Here is a 19273-nt window from a genome sequence, read left to right as displayed (position 1 = left end):
CGTTTGAAGCGGTATTGAATAGCATATTTCATGACAATTGGATTGGTCATCGAAGCACCATACCATGGCCCGCACGTTCACCGGATCTGACGTCCCGGATTTCTTTCTGTGGGGAAAGTTGAAGGATATTTTCTATCGTGATCCACCGACAACGCCCGACCACATTCGTCAGCGCATTGTCCATGCATGTGCGAACATAACGGAAGTTGAACTACTCGCTGTTGAGAGGAATGTCGTTACACGTATTGACAAATGCACTGAGCTTGACGGACATCATTCTGAGCATTTATTGCATTAATGTGGTATTTACAGGTAATTACGCTGTAACAGTATGCGTTCTCAGAAATGATAACTTCACAAAGGTACATGTATCACATTGGAACAACCGAAATAAAATGTTCAAACGTACCTACGTTCCGTATTTTAATTTAAAAAACATACCTGTTACCAACTGTTCGTCTAAAATTGTGAGACACATGTTTGTGACTATTGGAGCGCCATCTATCACCAAGTGAAAAAAGTGGTCGAACTAAAACATTCATATGTCTTTACGTACTGCACAAGTATGTAATAAAAATGGGGGTTCCTATTTAAAAAACGCAGTTGATATCTGTTTGACCCATGGCAGCACTTCTAGGGGGCCGACCATAGCGCCATCTGGTTTCCACCTTCAAGCTAGGCAAGTTTCGTTCTTTGTAGTTTTTCGTTTGACGCTTGTGTGTGTGTGTGTGTGTGTGTGTGTGTGTGTGTGTGTGTGTTCCACACCCCTTCTAAAATACTGACACGCTTTCAATGAAACTTGGTACACATATCCTCCATTGTCATGCCACATCCACCTACTGTCACTTGTTGTTGTTGTTGTGGTCTTCAGTCCTGAGACTGGTTTGATGCAGCTCTCCATGCTACTCTATCCTGTGTAAGCTTCTTCATCTCCCAGTACCTACTGCAACATACATCCTTCTGAATCTGCTTAGTGTATTCATCTCTTGGTCTCCCTCTACGATTTTTACCCTCCACCCTGCCCTCCTATACTAAATTGGTAATCCCTTGATGCCTCAAAACATGTCCTACCAACCGATCCCTTCTTATAGTCAAGTTGTGCCACAAACTCCTCCCCAATTCTGTTTAATACCTCCTCATTAGCTATGTGATCTACCCATCTAATCTTCAGCATTATTCTGTAGCACCACATTTCGAAAGCTTCTATTTTCTTATTGTCTAAAATATTTTGCGTCCACATTTCACTTCCATACATGGCTACACTCCATACAAATACTTTCAAAAAGGACTTCCTGACATTTAAATCTATACTTGATGTTCACAAACTTTTCTTCTTCAGAAACGCTTTCCTTGCCATTGCCAGTCTACATTTTATATCCTCTCTACTCCGACCATCATCGGTTATTTTGCTCCCCAAAATAGCAAAACTCCTTCACTACTTCAAGTGTCTCATTTTCTACTCAATTCCCTCAGCATCACCCGACTTAATTCGACTACATTCCATTATCCTCGTTTTGCTTTTGTTGATGTTCATCTTATACCCTCCTTTCAAGACACTGTCCATTCCCTTCAACTGCTCTTCCAAGTGCTTTGCTGTCTGTGAGAGAATTACAATGTCATCGGCGAACATCAAAGTTTTTATTTCTTCTCCATGGATTCTAATACCTTCTCCGAACTTTTCTTTTGTTTCCTTTCTGTCACTTACTGTCACCTATCTAAGACAGTTCACGGGATGTGGCGTCATAAGCAGTGAGATGCATGAAAAACTGCCGCTTAATACACAGACGAAAGAACGAAATGGTACCACGCATAGTTCAGGTCATATGTCATAAACAATGAGGTGCGTGAGGAGCTGCCGCATCATGCATGAAGTCTTAGTACATTTATTCTTTAGTACTAAGACACTCATACAGTCCAGTCACGTTAAGGATGTCCCTTACACGAGACAAAACTTTTGACAGCTTTTACGTGCGAGGCTCAAACGGCTGTAGACGAAAACAGTAGCCGTCCATAGAGATATGAAGAGGCGTTTCCATAGTGAAATAGTTGAAGACAAGCGAAGCAGCTGCGCACAGCGTACACAAACTGTCCGGGATCTTGTGTCTTCAGAGACTGCATTTATACATCTGTACATTATGCATGTTTATTTATAAGACTGTTTCATAATTTCGAAGATATTTTGACGATAACATGCAAATGAATGTTTTCCGGAACTACACTGCAAACACAGTTTTTTTTTTGTTTTGTTTTCGCGCCTAATAGAGCATTGACAAAATGAATACCCGAGGTATGCTGGGTTTCTAAGTTCGTACTTTTATATAATAGACATGCAAAGGAATTAACAAAAAAAAAAACTAATGATTCAAGGGAAGAATACGTTAATGATAATTGCATGCAAAGTGTTTAATGCTAATGAACATTTGAACAGCGATGCGTCTGCCTTGCAACAGCCGTAGGACAATTGAGGCATGAAAGCAGTAGGAGACGAGACGTAAACATGAAAAGAGCATCAATTTATTCTGCGGAAATTTCGCGCTTACGGTGTAGTATAGTTTATCTAAATCATTTGTGTTCTGACTGCACATTATACATCAGACTGAACATTTATAATTGGATAACGGATTGAGCTTCTTGGAATGAATATGATTTTAGAAATCCGACCAGCTCTGAAATGACTGAAAGGAATTCAATAAAGATGAGTGTGCAGAACTTCTGGAACTTTACTCCAAAACCTGATTTTAAGTTGTACGATTACAACGTGTAGTGTGAAAGCGGTGGTTGCACGAAGGTTGTTCAGTTCACAAAAACATGTGTGCCCCTTGTGGAAGAAATGGAAAGAAAGGCTAGAAAAAATACAGTTGTTCAAAAGTACAATAATACTTCATATTCGCACAGTGACAAAAATGTAAATTAAATAGCTAACATATGTACATATTCCAGGCAACTGATGATGCCTTGCAGAAAATAAAGGCGAAACGCGTATGGCACTAAAATTGTGTTTTATTCAGTTGCTGTCAGACGGTCCACAAGTAAAAATTATCAATATACCGTAATATATATTAATTTCTTTGTTTGTTTCCTTACATACGGTATGTGATGAAAAGTATCTTGACACCTGGCTGAAAATGACGTACAAGTTCGTGGCTCCCTCTATCGGTGATACTTAGCCTTGATGACAACTTCCACTCTCGCAAGTATACGTTCAATTAGGTGCTGAAATATTTCTTGGGGAATGGCAGCCCATTCCTCACAGAGTGCTGCACTGAGGAGAAGTATCGATGTCGGTCGCTGAGGCGTCGCAAGAAATCGACGCTCCAAAACATCCCAAAGATGTTCTGTGCGATTCACGTCCAGGGATGTTACTGTGGTGTAACCACTCCGCCACAGGGCGTGCATTATGAACAGGTGCTCGATCGTGTTGAAAGATGCAGTCGCCATCCCCGAATTGCTCTTCAACACTGGGAAGCAAGAAGGTGCTTAAAACATCAATGTAGGCCTGTGCTGTGATAGTGCCACACAAAACAACAAGGGGTGCAAACCCCCTCCATGAAAAACTCGACCACACCATAGCACCACCGGCTCTTAATTTCACTGTTGGCACTATACGCGCTGGCAGAAGACGTTCACCTGGCATTCGCCATACCCACACGCTGTCATCTGATCGCCACATTGTGTACCGTGATTCGCCACTCCACACAACGTTTTTCCACTGTTCAGTCGTTCAATGTTTACGCTCCTTACACCAAGCGAGGCGTCGTTTGGCATTTACCGGCATGAGGTGTGGCTTATGAGCAGCCGCTCGACTATGAAATCCAAGTTTTCTCACCTCACGCATAACTGTCATTGTACTTGCAGTGGATCCTGGTGCAGTTTGGAATTCCTGTGTGAGGGTCCGGATAGATGTGTCTACCTATTACACCATACGACCCTCTACAAATGTTGGCGGCCTCTATCAGTCAACCGACGAGTTTGGCCTGTACGCTTTTGTGCTGTACGTGTCCATTCACGTATCCGCTCCGATATCACATCGGAAACTGTGTACACAGGAATGTTTAAGAGTGTGGAAATCTCGCGTACAGACGTATGACACAAGCAACACCGAATCACCGACCACGTCCTAGTTACTTCCGCGCAGCGCTCCATTCTACTCTCTCACGATGTCTAATGACTACTGAGGTCGCTGATATGGAGTACCTGGCAGTAGGTGGCAGCACAGTACACCTAATATAAAAAACGTATATCAAGATACTTTTGATCACATAGCGTATCTCTGAACAATTTCATTCACTTTTTACGTTGGTACCAATTACAAAATGCTTTTATAATAGTCAAGTGTTATTTTGCATCCGTAATTGAAACGGTAATAAAAGCTTCTTAAGCCAGATGTAAACCTATAGGCTAGACTTACGAAAATAGAATCACGAGGCATCTCTCCTACTCGTGGTGCGTCATCTTACTTATCCTAGGTGCAGAGTTGGCAAAATACAGCCTTTTTAGATACTCTTTAAAATTCCAATTTTTTTTATCTATTTACAAAACCAATTTATTCTCAAAGACCTAAAATGTACACAGGTGGCAAGCACTTATAATAATATATATGCGCATTTACGGTATTTAGGCAATGTTTTCAAAATATGTACCACACATCGTCGTTTTACCTAATGTATACAACAACGTTTAGAGGTGATAAAGAAAAGCACTTTTCGTGTGACAAAAAAGTCACAGGTGCCCCATTTCTTCCCTAGGTTGTCATGGCAGTAATGCTCAGAGACGTTGTTCAAACTGCCATGTGATGAATGTTGTATCAGATATGTTGAAGAAAATATTATCTATTTACGTCAACATACATCCGGCACATGCATGCTAATGAATGTCTAACACGCTAAAAACAGTCGAGTGTTTCACGCATAACGACTGCAACTTCAGCCAGACAGACAACCTACTCTTTTGTAGTGTCTCTCGACGTACTGTACAGCAAACGCTTCATCCATCCCAACAAAAATTAGCTGATAGAAGGCATCACCACATTTTTCGTCAATGTCAGGCATGATTTAGATAATGTTTTACCCAAACCGGGGAGAGTCATATTGTACCGTGGCCACCAAATTCTACTGACCTCACTCCTAATAGAAAATCTTTAGGTATTTTAGTTTATAAAAGAATGTGTGTAGTGAAAATTCGAATCGGAAAAGTAACGTGTGCTCGGGAATATATATAGGGTCTTCAGAAATTCCCGTCACAGACTTCTAGGACTTGTAGAGGCGAGTGAGTCCATAATATTTCTAATAGGAACTCATGTCCGGCAACGTACCATATCCGTTCTTCCGCGGTTTCAATTTACAGGCTTTAGGCGTCAACGAAAATTTAGGTCCACTCACCAAGTTTCAAGTACGTTCTACAAATGTTCGATGTTTGTGTGCTTGGTCTCACAGTATACATCCAAATGGTAATCCAGTTCCGTCCATGTGTTCCCTGCAATGTTTCCATCAGTATCCGTCACAGCTGCAGTGATGGATTCCAGCAGGTGTCGTAGCATTGTTGGCATTATGTGTACAATAAATGTGTTCTTAACATAAACCCACAGGAAGAAACAAAATGACGTGAGATCCCGCGACATGGGGAATAATGGCAACAGAGGCACATCACCAGACCAGCGCGTCCTATCCAGGGGTGTGGCAGCTCTATGAGACGGACAGTTATCCTCTAGTGAGATGGTTCAAATGGCTCTAAGCACTATGCGACTTAACATCTGAGGTCATCAGTCCCCTAGATGGTTAAAATGTTTCTGAGCACTATGGGACTTGACATCTGTGGTCGTCAGTCCCCAAGAACTTAGAACTACTTAAACCTAACTAACCTAAGGACATCAAACACATCCATGCCCGAGGCAGGATTCGAACCTGCGACCGAAGCAGCAGCGCGGTCCGGACTGAAGCGCCGAGAACCGCTCGACCACACAGGCCGGCTCTAGTGAGATGGATCCCCGTCCTGTTGAAAGATTAAAGTCGATGAGTATGCAGTCAAAATCGTTTGCTCGATGAAGGAAAAAAGGGTCATAAATCATTGTTTTGGATATGGCACAAAAGACATTCACTTTTGGCTTACGCACATCCGTCGTTCCAGTAGCGCATACTCTCACACTGTGAATATTCTCGTATCCCGACGAATGGAAAGTCACCTCGTCGCTCAATGTCAATGTCACCCTACAGCCATCATCATCTTTAATAGCCTACTGCATTCGGGTGCAATACTCCGATTGGCAGGCATAATCGTCTGGACTCAAGTGTTCTAACATTTGCAGGCGATAGGGTTCGAAATGCAACTCCGCGCAAGACATTCCATACTGCTATCTGCGAAATACTCAGTTCATGGCTACCAAAAATGTTTGATTTTGCGGGCTGCGCACACAGCCCTGTCTCACGCGCACCTCGATGTCCTTTTAAGACATGCCGTCGACGCGTTCTTTTCTATTTACACAGACAACGAGTACTCGAAACTGTCGAAGCCAACTCAAAATGCTCTGGTGACCAGGTGTAGCCTTTCCTTGTAAGCGTACGAATGTACGCTGAACGATCGTAACCGACAAACACTTCGCATGTTCTAACACATGAAAACTACTCCATGGCCCCCTCTGCTCTGCCGCCATTACGTGTGCACGCAAGCAACAAGACGAATCCCTTAAGCTTGGTGAGTGTACCTTTGTTTTCTTCTGCCACTCGCCTTTGTACGTTGTATGACAGCAGGAATACTTGCGTGGTTATTTCACGCGCCCTGACTCTGATGTTTCTACGTGTAATATTGCCATTCATGAAAAACATTCCAGGGGGTATTTTCCAAGAGGATAACGCTCGCGCACAAACCGCTGTTGTAACCCAGCATGCCCAGCAAGGTGCCGACATGATGCATTGGCCTGCTCGATCATCAGATCTGTCTGCTGTCGAGCACATATGGGACATCATCTGACAACAACACCACTGTCAAGCACAGTAAACATTAACCGTCTCTGTATTGGTGGACCATATGCAACAGGCATGCAACTCCATCGCACAAACTGACATTCAGCACCTGGACAACATAATGCATGCACGTTTGCATGCTTGCTATCGACTTTCTGGCGGTTTCACTGGTTATTACTGTACCAGCATATCACATTAGTAGTGGCTTAACTCGCGCTTACGTTAACCTGTGATCTTGCAATGTTAGTCACTTAATAAGTCACCTAGACAATTAGGTTCCCGAAATTTAATTAATCTTCATGAATTATTCTTTGATGCTTCGATTTTTTCCGTGAGAGTCTATCTATCGCTTGCGCGTTTGTCCCGCATTTAGCGCGGGGTTGGCGTGGTTAAATCGGATTTGGCATGTTAATTTGTAGGCCGGGTACCCTTCCTGCCGCCACCACGTACGTCCCAGGACAGAATTCGATAATGTAGAGATTGCAATGCTATATAGTAGACTACTGACTGTTATGGTCGGAGGTACCGTCTTTCAAACAATTTATAGAGACATATTAGCCGTTCGTCCAGAAGATATGAATGTTCTGTTGTAAGTTCCTACTAAGTTTACAATGCGGCGCTTTAATTATGATGTGCTTATGAATGATGTTAATGATTAGTAAAATCACACATAACAATAATCACTGGAACATCGACATTTGTAGTTGCTGACACGCCCAGTAATCAATTATAGGAAAAGAAGGATGTTAGATGTTCAGTGTACTGTCATTAGAGAGGCATGTAATGACATTATGTCCGAAAGTGGGCAGTAAATCTTAGGAGTAACGACTTTTGATTGATGGTGAGCCACTTCACCTCTTTCACAACAATTACATGACTTCTGGCATAGAGTGACTGCAGAGGTGTCATCAAGTCTCAATGTTTTATAACTCATTATTTCGGCACTCGCAAACGTGAATTTCTGCGTGAAATTGCATTGAGTTTGCGATGAACACGAACGAGAAAAGCGTTTATCTGTTCATTCTTTTCCAACAACATTATGGCTTAGATTAGATTAGATTAGAGATTAGGTTAGTTTTTCGTTCCATAGATCCGTACTGAGGAGATCCTTGTGGATGTGAAACATGTCACTTTTTTTTAAGCTGAAATAACAATACTAATAGTTGAGTATATACAATACAACATTTGTTGCTATTAAAAATTCGCCAATGGAGTAGAAGGATTTGGCCACTAGTAAGTCTTTCAGGCTTCTTTTAAACTGATCTTCATTTGTAACTAAATTTTTTATGTTTGCTGGCAAATTATTGAAGATGAGTGTTCCTGAGTAGTGGACCCCTTTTTGAACTAAAGTAAGTGGTTTTAGGTCCTTGTGCAGATCATTTTTGTTCCTGGTATTGTATGTATGAACTGCGCTGTTTGTTGGAAAAAGAGATATATTATTTAGGACAAATTTCATTAAGGAGTAAATATACTGAGAGGCAGTAGTTGGTATACCCAGTTCTTTGAAGAGGTTTCTACAGGAAATCCGTGAATTTACTCCACAAATAATACGTATTACCCACTTTTGGACTCTGAAAACTTTTGCTTGACTTGAAGAATTACCCCAAAATATACCATAAGATGTTATGGAATGAAAGCAGGCAAAGTATGGAAGCTTTTTCATTTTTATGTCGCCTATGTCTGCTAACACTTGAATTGCAAATACAGATTTGTTAAGGCGTTTCTGCAGCTCTGTGGTGTGCTCCTCCCAACTGAATTTATTATCAAGTTGTAATTCCAGGAATGTAAGACTGTCAACCTCTTCTATCTGCTCTTCTTCATACTTTATGCATATCCTGGGTGGAAATCTCTTACAGGTTCTGAATTACATATAGGGAGTCTTTTCGAAGTTTAATGTCAGTGAGTTCGTTTTAAACCATTTATTAATATCCATGAAAATATCATTAGTAGATCTTTCTAGAACTACACGCGACATACTATTTATTGCAATACTTGTGTCATCCGCAAACAAAACGAACTCTGCTTCTGGCAGTGTAACTGATGAGAGATCATTAATGTACACCAAAAAAAGCAGTGGCCCTGAAATGGATCCTTGTGGGACACCACATGTAATTTCTTCCCATTCCGAATTCCTCTGATTCCAACTACGCTTTCACACTGACCTCAAACTTTTACCTCAGAGTAGCGTCATCTCGTTCTTCGTGTTCATAGCAGCTACAGAAGACATAGAACAGAAGAAAAGAGAGGCGCCCTCTGCTGCAGCCCGGATCAAGACTCCCATTATGGAGGCTGCTCTGCTCGCAAGTAGGTCAACAGGATAAATCGTTTCCGTGCCGACGCGGCTGATGCATTTCCCTTGTCTTCGCTGTGACTATTGCGCGGCAACAAGAACGAATCACCTCCCAGTAACTCTCTTCCTTACTTTAACGCGGCACAGATCCGCTGCAAAGCGTAATTCACGAAGTACTTAGCTCACGTAGCCGTTCAGCCAACACACGGTAGTGTTTCAAGATTTTCTTTCTTTTAACATTAGTTAACCTACTAGATCAATGCGACAAACCGTGACATCCTCCTTGATGGAATACCTTCGTTTCAGACTAGCATTTGCACCCAACGTCCTCAATTATTTGTTGGATGTACTCCAATCTGTAACTTCTTCTACAGTTTTTACACTCTACAGCTACCGCTGGTAACATGGAAATTAATCTGTGGTGCCTTAACATAATATCCCAACATCCAGCCTCTTATTATCATTCCTTATGTTCCATTCTAAGTCGATTCAGCGATGCACCTTGCCATACTCATTGTCTTATTCTTATTCTCAGAAGTTTCTTAGAGTAGGACCGGTACTGGATACTAGCAGATACCTATTGGCCAGCAATACTGTCTTTGTCCATAATAGTCTGCATCTTTGCCCTGCTTGCTTCGTCCATCGTACAGTACTTTGCTTTTGAGATGGCAGATTGCTATATTTCGTTATTAGTTATTCTCCAACATTGGCGTTAATTTTACCACTGATCTCTCCTTTCCCTCACAAAATTTCTCCTTTCTTCGGTTGATTTTCAATTTGTACTCTATATCCAGTAGTGTGTTAATTCCATTAAACAAGTCCTGTAATTCTTCTTCACTTTTACTGAGAAGCATATCGTCATTAGCGAATACTATCACTGATATTCTCTAACCTTGGTGTCAATTTGTTCCAAAACCTTCTTTCATTGCCGTTATTGCTTCTTAGATGTATAGATTGAACAGTATGGGCGAAAGACTACAAACGGTCAACATTTTTAAACCGAGCTCTTCGGTTTTGGCCTTCTGGTATTATTCTTCCCGCTCGGTTCTTGTACAGTCGGTGAAGAAATTCGCGAACATTACTACAGGTTGAATTCTAAAAACTGTGCGAGCATTGACACACTGCTCTGGATAATGTGAGAGGATATATTGCTGTTGATTAACCTATCTGTTACGTTTATCTATTGCTATTTCGTATGCACTGCAATAATACAAAGAATAAATTATTACTTATCATAATAATGTTACAAAAAAGTCTTTTCTTATGAAACAGAGCATCCGAAATTGTCACTAATTAACAGGATAATACGCAAAATTTGGGCCACGTAGGATTAGCCGAGCGGTCTCGGGCGCTGCAGTCATGGACGGTGCGGCTGGTCCCGGCGGAGGTTCGAGTCCTCCCTCGCGGATGGGTGTGTGTGTGTTAGTCCTTAGGATAATTTATGTTAAGCAGTGTATAAGCTTAGGGACTGATGACCTTAGCAGTTAAGTCCCATAATATTTCACACACATTTGAACACATTTTTGAACGCAAATTCGACTTCAAAACATTTAGTGCCTACTAACAGTGAACGGTGACACTGAAGAAGCACTACAGGGAAGACAGTCACTGTGGAAATGTAGCGGGAGGTGTACATACATAACGAAACACTGTTAAACATTCATTCAGTACCACAATTAAGTCAATATACGAGGGCTGTCCAGAAAGTAAGTTACGATTGATCGCGAAATGAAAATCACAGTGAAAATCAGAAATGTTTCATTTGTAACAGTTAGCTACACCTTTCAGCTACTTCTCTACGTAGTCGCCGCTCTGACTCAGATATTCGTCGAAGCGTTGTACCAACTTTCCAAATCCCTCATCATAGAAGGCAGCCGCCAGTGCTTTCCGCCAATTCTCTACGCTGGCCTAAAGCTCGTTGTCTGTGCCAAAATGTTGTCTTCATAGCCAGCGGTTCGTTTGAGCAGAGATGAAACTCAGTGGGAGACAATTACGGGCTGTATTGTGGGTAACCAAACATTTCCAATTGAAACGATGCAGGAACATCTTAATTGCCCCTGTAGAATGAGGCTGAGAATTGTCTTGAAGAAGAAACCGCACGACAGTTATGTAATGTTGTTTGCATAGCTTCAGGGGAAAATTCTCACCAGGCCCTCGTACTTGGGGGGAGACACTATTTTCTATAATATCTTTACGCGCTAAGACCTCAGGAATGAAAAGAGCGACATAATTCTACCTAGAGTCATACTAGAGACACTGCCCAACATATATTTGCAAAGCTTTATCGGATTTTCATAGCCGTTTCCATTTCGCGACCGATCGTAACTTACTTTCTGGACAGCCCTCGTATTTGACAGAAACAGAAGAAGCAGGTATTAACGCGTGTGCAATCCTGCCAGTTTTTCACTTTTAGATCTATATGATGGAGAATCAAGGTAGCGACAAAACTTACGGGGCAGAAGTTGTCTTATGGTTTCTTTCCTGGTTGGCACACGAGAGGAATTGGTGGCGGGCCACATCAAACCAGTCAGAACACTGATGACCTCAAAAAAAAAAAAAAAAAAGTGGGTAGCCAATAAAGCTGTAAGTTGCACTGTTGATGATAATTTTAGAGGAATCTGTTTACACTTGAAAATGCACGTTATATTCATTATTTCCGACATCAACAAAAACCAAAATAGTACCTTGAGAAAATTATAGTCTTATTTTCGAAGTCCTTCACCAGATGGTGATAGTCAATCGTCGAAGTAATCTAATGACTGTGCTTCTGTAGATCGTGAATAATAAAACGCAGCACAAGGTCTCGCCCTAGACTGATTTTTCAGTGTGTCGTAGCGAACGAACTTTGACCTGCCGCCTCAGCGTGATTGCTTGCCGTTCCACCTACAACAACCTGCAAAGTCGCCACTAGTACCACATACCGTTTTGGAGACCTCGGTACCTCCCTGACTCAGGGCCTGTTCTGTTCGCTTCATTTGTTCAAAAGCCTGAATGACGGATAAATATTTCTTAAGTGTCAGATTACTAAAATAGATAAGGCCCTTCCGCAACATACACTTAAGAGCCAGAGAAACCAGTATAGGCATGTGTATTCAAGTACAGAGATACGTAAACGTGCAGGAAAGGCTTCTGCGGTCCCCAACCCCTACATAAGACATGTGTCTGGCGCAGTTGTTAGATCAGTTACTACTGCTACAATGGAATGTTACCAAGATGTGAGTTTGAACGTGCCGTTGAAATCGGCGCACGAGTAATGGGATACAACATCCCCGAGGTAGCGATGAAGTCGGGATTTTCCCGTACGACCATTTCAAGCGTGTACTGTGAATGTCTGGAATCTGTTAAAACATTCAATCTACAACATCGTTGCGGCCGGAAAGAGATCCTGCAAGATTGGGACCAACGATAGCTGAAGAGAATCTTCCAACGTGACAGAAGTGCAACCCTTCCACAAATTGCTGCAGATTTCAATGCTGGGCCATCAACAAGTGTCAGAGTGCGAACCACTCAACGAAACATAGTTGATATGAGCTTTCGGAGCCGAAGGACCATTCGTGTACCCTTGATGACTGCATCACACAAAGATTTACGCACAGCCAGGGCCCGTCGACACCGACATTGGACTTTTGAGGACTGAAGCATGTTGCTTGGTCGGACGAGTCTTGTTTCAAATTGTATCGAGCGGATGGACTTGTATGAGTATGGTGACGGCCTTATGAATCCGTGAACCCTGCATGTCAGCAACGTGCTGTTCAAAAGAGATTTCCTCCTCCTCTGACTCTTACGTATTTATGGACAGCCTTGCAGGACTCATGGTGTCAGTTCTCTCCAGCACTACTGTGTCTACTTAGTCGAGTCGATGCCACGTCGTGTTGCGGCACTTCTGCACTCTCGCTTGAGTCCTATTCGTTATTAGACCTGTGCACTACTTTGTTTGGGTCTTCAGTGTAATGTCCAACATGTGAACAATGAGCATGATCGTGACCGCTATACCTGGAGGAAAGTGTACAGAAGGGATTTTCACACTAGAATTAACAATTCTTGGCTACACATTCCTGGAGGGTTTGCCTATGCAACCACTTAACACACCCGGACTGCATGTGGCTATGACTACGTGGCAGGTTTTCTCTGTAAAGGCACATTTTTAAAAATCTAAAGAAATATGGCCTGATGCCTTCGAGTGTTTTTCCGGGACCGTTTGCCGTTTTATTTACGCATTTGTCAATCTCGCAGCCCTCAGCGATCACGCCACATGAGCGTCTGCGACAGCAACACTGAGAAAGCATTAGTATCTTATGCTGCTTCACGTCACATTCATATTTCGTCGAATGGTTTTGAACAGACGATAGTTGTTCCCCCTCCAAGGGGGTGAGATCACATTCAGTGGGGTTGAAGCTCCGTTACATCCGTCGAGAAGGGCTTAAACGACGAGAAGTTATGAAGAACGTTGTCCTGTTGTTCATTGCACTGCGAATTGTGTGGGAATCCGCGTCCCAGGGATCGGTTTCATCGAAGCCCCTTATTTAAGACAACGGCATGATATCAGTGATAGGGGTCGCGTTACTGACCTCCATTACAGAGGCGTCAGATCGCGGTGTGGGTTAGAGGTACCGTGACAGCCTTCTCATAGCGTGACACGTCCACAGTGGCGTTGGGAAAGAGTATGGTGAAATTTGGTGACAATTTTTCATCATTAACCAACCCATTTTAAACTTCACATGAACTTCAGCGTCCTCTTTCGCATGGTTTCACTTATTGTATGAAGCTCCATCGAGCATGCAGGTGACGTAGCTGGGACACTTTTGCACCATTACAGAGAAATGTTATAGGCATCTATGAGCAGAATAAAAATACTGAAATGAGGTGGAGCACCTATGATAAATCTTAAACAAAGCTTCTATCATCTAACAGTTTTAGGTCATTTCGGTCTTATGACCTACTCTAGAAATAAAAACTGGGCGAATACAGCTAGACTTGACAGTAACACGAAATTTGGGGAGCACAATTCTATGATTACACACATTTTTCAGTAAATAATTATTTTGTTTGGGACATTTGCTTTATGATAGCCTGACGGTATGTTAATGAAACAAGTTTCCTCGCAGAAGTGATAAAATTTTAAACCACAGCATAAATGACACGTGATTTGACACTTCACAGTCTGGCGTCTTAGAGGTAAAACGAGATGAAATACCACACACATACATCAAAAACTGTACAGGATGGCGGTGTGCGTTATGAAATGAATAGAGTAATTTTTGGATAAAGGTCATTTATTGGCGAAAGCATGTTGAAAGGGGTTACATAGGCCTAGGGAGGTAAGGGTGAGCCAGAGCGTAGAGTATGGCGCACCATAGTTCGCGAAGGTAACGAAAGTGGTCGTCTGCCGAAACCAAGTCCACAGTGCCGCAGCACCGGGAGAAGCGGGAGATGTTCAATGCTACAGGGAGCGCATCCGACTCGCGGGTGAGCAAGAATACAACAGTGTGGTCCCGGCGACGGGCGGCCGGGTATATTCGACGCACCACGCGGCTTCCTCCGCCCTGATTGGTCGGGATCGAGAAAACCGTGCGGGCGGCATGGAACTTTCCAGAGCGTCGCCTGCTGAGTGACGCCTGGGGCGGCGTTACCTCGTAAGCACATGAGAGAGGTGCGTGGCCATGGTGCCCTACATCGGTGCTGACTTCCTGTTACTAGACCGTGGGATGAAAGAATTTACAGGCAGCTAAGACTGCCGGCCGTGGCTTGGCCGCAATGGTAAAATGAAGTTACCGCTTGGAGGCTCATATAATAAAGTAAAATCCCCTATTGTCTGGCTCATCCTTTAGGAAACATTGATAATATCTCGCAATAGACTCAAATGCTAAATGCACAAGTTTCCACACGAAGTCACTGAAAAGAAGGACCGCTTAAAATAGCAAGAAAGCTTAAGGACCAAAGATTAAAAATAATGCGCGACTACGATCTAGGAAGGCTATTCAGAAAGTAAGATTCGATCGGTCACGAAATGGAAATAACAACGAAAATGAAAAATGTTTTATTTACAACAGTTAGCCTACACCTTCCGCCTACTTTTTTTACAGTCGCCGCTCCGGCTGAGGCAGTTGTTGTGCCATTACACCAACTTTCCAGTACCCAGTACCCCCGTCACAGAAGGCGGCCCCCTGAGCCTTCTGCTAATTCTGTACGCTGATCTGCAGCTTGTGGTCTGTGCCAAACGCTGCAGCTGCGTCCTCGTTGCCTCTGTAGTGTACAACCGAGTATTGTCATGAAGAATGAAATGCATGACAAATACGTTGTGTGGGCTACAAGAAATCGGGCTACGTCTGTCACAGGCACTCATAGATGATGGGAGACAATATTTTCTAGTCGTCTTGAGGTACTAAATGTACGTTCAGAAGTGAAAGAGCGAGGTGACGCTGTCAACAGGCACGCTAGAGACACTGTCCTACACATCTATGGTTTCCATTGCGGACCTTGTATTGTATGGAACTGGGGACCTAGAAACGACGGAGAGGCTTCGTCCCTGCCGTAACCCTCTGTGGTTCACAACCCCATAGCAGGCTACAGCAGTCCACGAACCCCACCGCCGCCACACACCGAACATTGGGTTATTGTGCGTTTCGGTCCCCAGATGAACCTCCCGTTACCCCCCCCCCTCCCCCTCCTCCACCACTCCCCGGGAAAGTCTCACAGCACACGAGTGTGGTAGAGTAATTATGGTGTACGCGTAGGCGGAGAAAGTGCTTGCGCAGCAATCGCTGACATAGTGTAACTGATGCGGAATAAGGGGAACCAACCCGCATTCGCAGAGGCAGATGGAAAACGGCCTTAAAAACCATCCTCAGACGGGCCAGCACACTGGACCTGGACATTAATAAGCCGGGCGGATTCGTACCGGAGACCGGCACGCCTTCCCGCCGGAAAGCAGTGCGTGGGACCACACGACTAACCGGGCGGACATTTCGGACCTTCCCTTCCGAACAGCTCTCGTAATACAATGCGGGTGGAAATCATTAGAAAACTGGTGGGGAAACATCGATGCATACAACTGAAGATGGTACTGCGTGGAAAAGTCTGTTGAAGGGGTTAATGCAGCCTCGGATTCTGTATCCCGCCTGGAAGGCGGCGCGTGGGTCTGCTCCTGTGATCTGCAAAATAGGTCGAAAGAAAGTTCAAATGGTTCAAATGACTCTGAGCACTATGGGACTTAACATCTGAGGTCATCAGTCCCCTAGACTTGGAACTACTTAAACCTGAATAGCCTAAGGAAACACACACATCCATGCCCGAGGCAGGATTCGAACCTGCGACCGTATCAGCAGCGCGATTCCGGGCTGAAGCGCCTAGCCACTAGGCCACAGCGGCGAATGAAGGAAGCGAGAGGTAAAGCCCTTCGGTACTGCGTGTAAGTTTAAAGATGTTTACAATAGGCAAAAACATGTTTATAAATGGTTAAATCACTTTGTGATGATGAGCGTGTTGGTGCGAAGCCGTATGCCGCCGTAAGTAGCACCAAGCCTCAATAGCACTCTAGCCCACTCTGATAGTTGAAGCGATGTTTCCAGGTCGTCTGCTCTTGATCAGCTGGGCAGAAAGTGAAGCGGTGCTCGGTGAGCTCCACAGCGTGGGCTAGAGAGCGCTGTGGTCGGCGTCGTTGGTCCGCTCTCGTAGTGCCAGCCTGCGAGTGTGCACCTACGCTATGGCATCGAAACTATCGATACCATATCGGACACCAAATGACTCATAATTATGATGGTTATGATTCATAGGAGGTGAAAAAATAACCTTCCTGCAGTGATTCCCGTGTAGTTACAAGACCATGATCATGTGCCAAACTTCATCTACCTCATTATACACTCCTGGAAAGGGAAAAAAGAACACATTGACACCGGTGTGTCAGACCCACCATACTTGCTCCGGACACTGCGAGAGGGCTGTACAAGCAATGATCACACGCACGGCACAGCGGACACACCAGGAACCGCGGTGTTGGCCGTCGAATGGCGCTACCTGCGCAACATTTGTGCACCGCCGCCGTCAGTGTCAGCCAGTTTGCCGTGGCATACGGAGCTGCATCGCAGTCTTTAACACTGGTAGCATGCCGCGACAGCGTGGACGTGAACCGTATGTGCAGTTGACGGACTTTGAGCGAGGGCGTATAGTGGGCATGCGGGAGGCCAGGTGGACGTACCGCCGAATTGCTCAACACGTGGGGCGTGAGGTCTCCACAGTACATCGATGTTGTCGCCAGTGGTCGGCGGAAGGTGCACGTGCCCGTCGACCTGGGACCGGACCGCAGCGACGCACGGATGCACGCCAAGACCGTAGGATCCTACGCAGTGCCGTAGGGGACCGCACCGCCACTTCCCAGCAAATTAGGGACACTGTTGCTCCTGGGGTATCGGCGAGGACCATTCGCAACCGTCTCCATGAAGCTGGGCTACGGTCCCGCACACCGTTAGGCCGCCTTCCGCTCACGCCCCAACATCGTGCAGCCCGCCTCCAGTGGTGTCGCGACAGGCGTGAATGGAGGGACGAATGGAGACGTGTCGTCTTCAGCGATGAGAGTCGCTTCTGCCTTGGTGCCAATGATGGTCGTATGCGTGTTTGGCGCCGTGCAGGTGAGCGCCACAATCAGGACTGCATACGACCGAGGCACACAGGGCCAACACCCGGCATCATGGTGTGGGGAGCGATCTCCTACACTGGCCGTACACCACTGGTGATCGTCGAGGGGACACTGAATAGTGCACGGTACATCCAAACCGTCATCGAACCAATCGTTCTACCATTCCTAGACCGGCAAGGGAACTTGCTGTTCCAACAGGACAATGCACGTCCGCATGTATGCCGTGCCACCCAACGTGCTCTAGAAGGTGTAAGTCAACTACCCTGGCCAGCAAGATCTCCGGGTCTGTCCCCCATTGAGCATGTTTGGGACTGGATGAAGCGTCGTCTCACGCGGTCTGCACGTCCAGCACGAACGCTGGTCCAACTGAGGCGCCAGGTGGAAATGGCATGGCAAGCCGTTCCACAGGACTACATCCAGCATCTCTACGATCGTCTCCATGGCAGAATAGCAGCCCGCATTGCTGCGAAAGGTGGATATACACTGTACTAGTGCCGACATTGTGCATGCTCTGTTGCCTGTGTCTATGTGCCTGTGGTTCTGTCAGTGTGACCATGTGATGTATCTGACCCCAGGAATGTGTCAATAAAGTTTCCCCTTCCTGGGACAATGAATTCACGGTGTTCTTATTTCAATTTCCAGGAGTGTACATAATTTACTCGAGACCACTAGTAATATCTGAAAACTCCGAAGTTGCTCCTCTAGTCATTCAGTGTGATGCTACATCAGAAAATCAGTATTGCAGTACATGCATAGTTACGTTATTGGATTAAGTGAATGACTTTGACTTCCTACCAGTGCGTCATGAAAATCAGTATGACGTGCGTTGGTTAGTGAAGACTGTCTTTCTCTTTCGGATGAAAAATGTTGCCGCTAGCTGTCTTGGGACCTGGAGGTCACCCAAGCAGTGATGCAGGAACCGATTGTATTATTTTCGGGAGACAGCACTGCATACTTCCTTACTTCCACGGAAAACGGGTTGAAAGTGACGATGTTGACTGGTACGTTGCAGGATACTACCAATAAGGCGTACCTTGCTTGAATTGAACTTTTCTTCATGTTAGGACCGGAGATGTGGTCGCTCCTGCAGTTGAGGCCACAGGTCCCACGTTGGCGTAGTGATCCACAGCAGCAGGTCACCTTGGGCAGCAGCGTGCCCTGGTAGCGTGACCCTCTGATGTTAGCGGGACAGCAGTGTCTGTCGCTGATGAATGGAAGCCAAGCTGAAACTGCCTGCCTGCCTCTGGCCTCAGAATACGACGTAGCAAAGGATGTGCTCAGTATGATCAATGCCGAAGACATGTACCCGCCCTAAGCAGTGACGAGCTACAAGTTGTCAAAAAGGACCAGAATGGAGCGACAGGATATCCAGGCAGCTACCAGTCCAGACCCATA

Source organism: Schistocerca nitens, chromosome 6 (genome assembly GCF_023898315.1).
Source record: "Schistocerca nitens isolate TAMUIC-IGC-003100 chromosome 6, iqSchNite1.1, whole genome shotgun sequence".
In the NCBI taxonomy this organism is placed as follows: Eukaryota; Metazoa; Arthropoda; class Insecta; order Orthoptera; family Acrididae; genus Schistocerca; species Schistocerca nitens.
Note: the sequence above shows the minus strand (reverse complement) of the source record.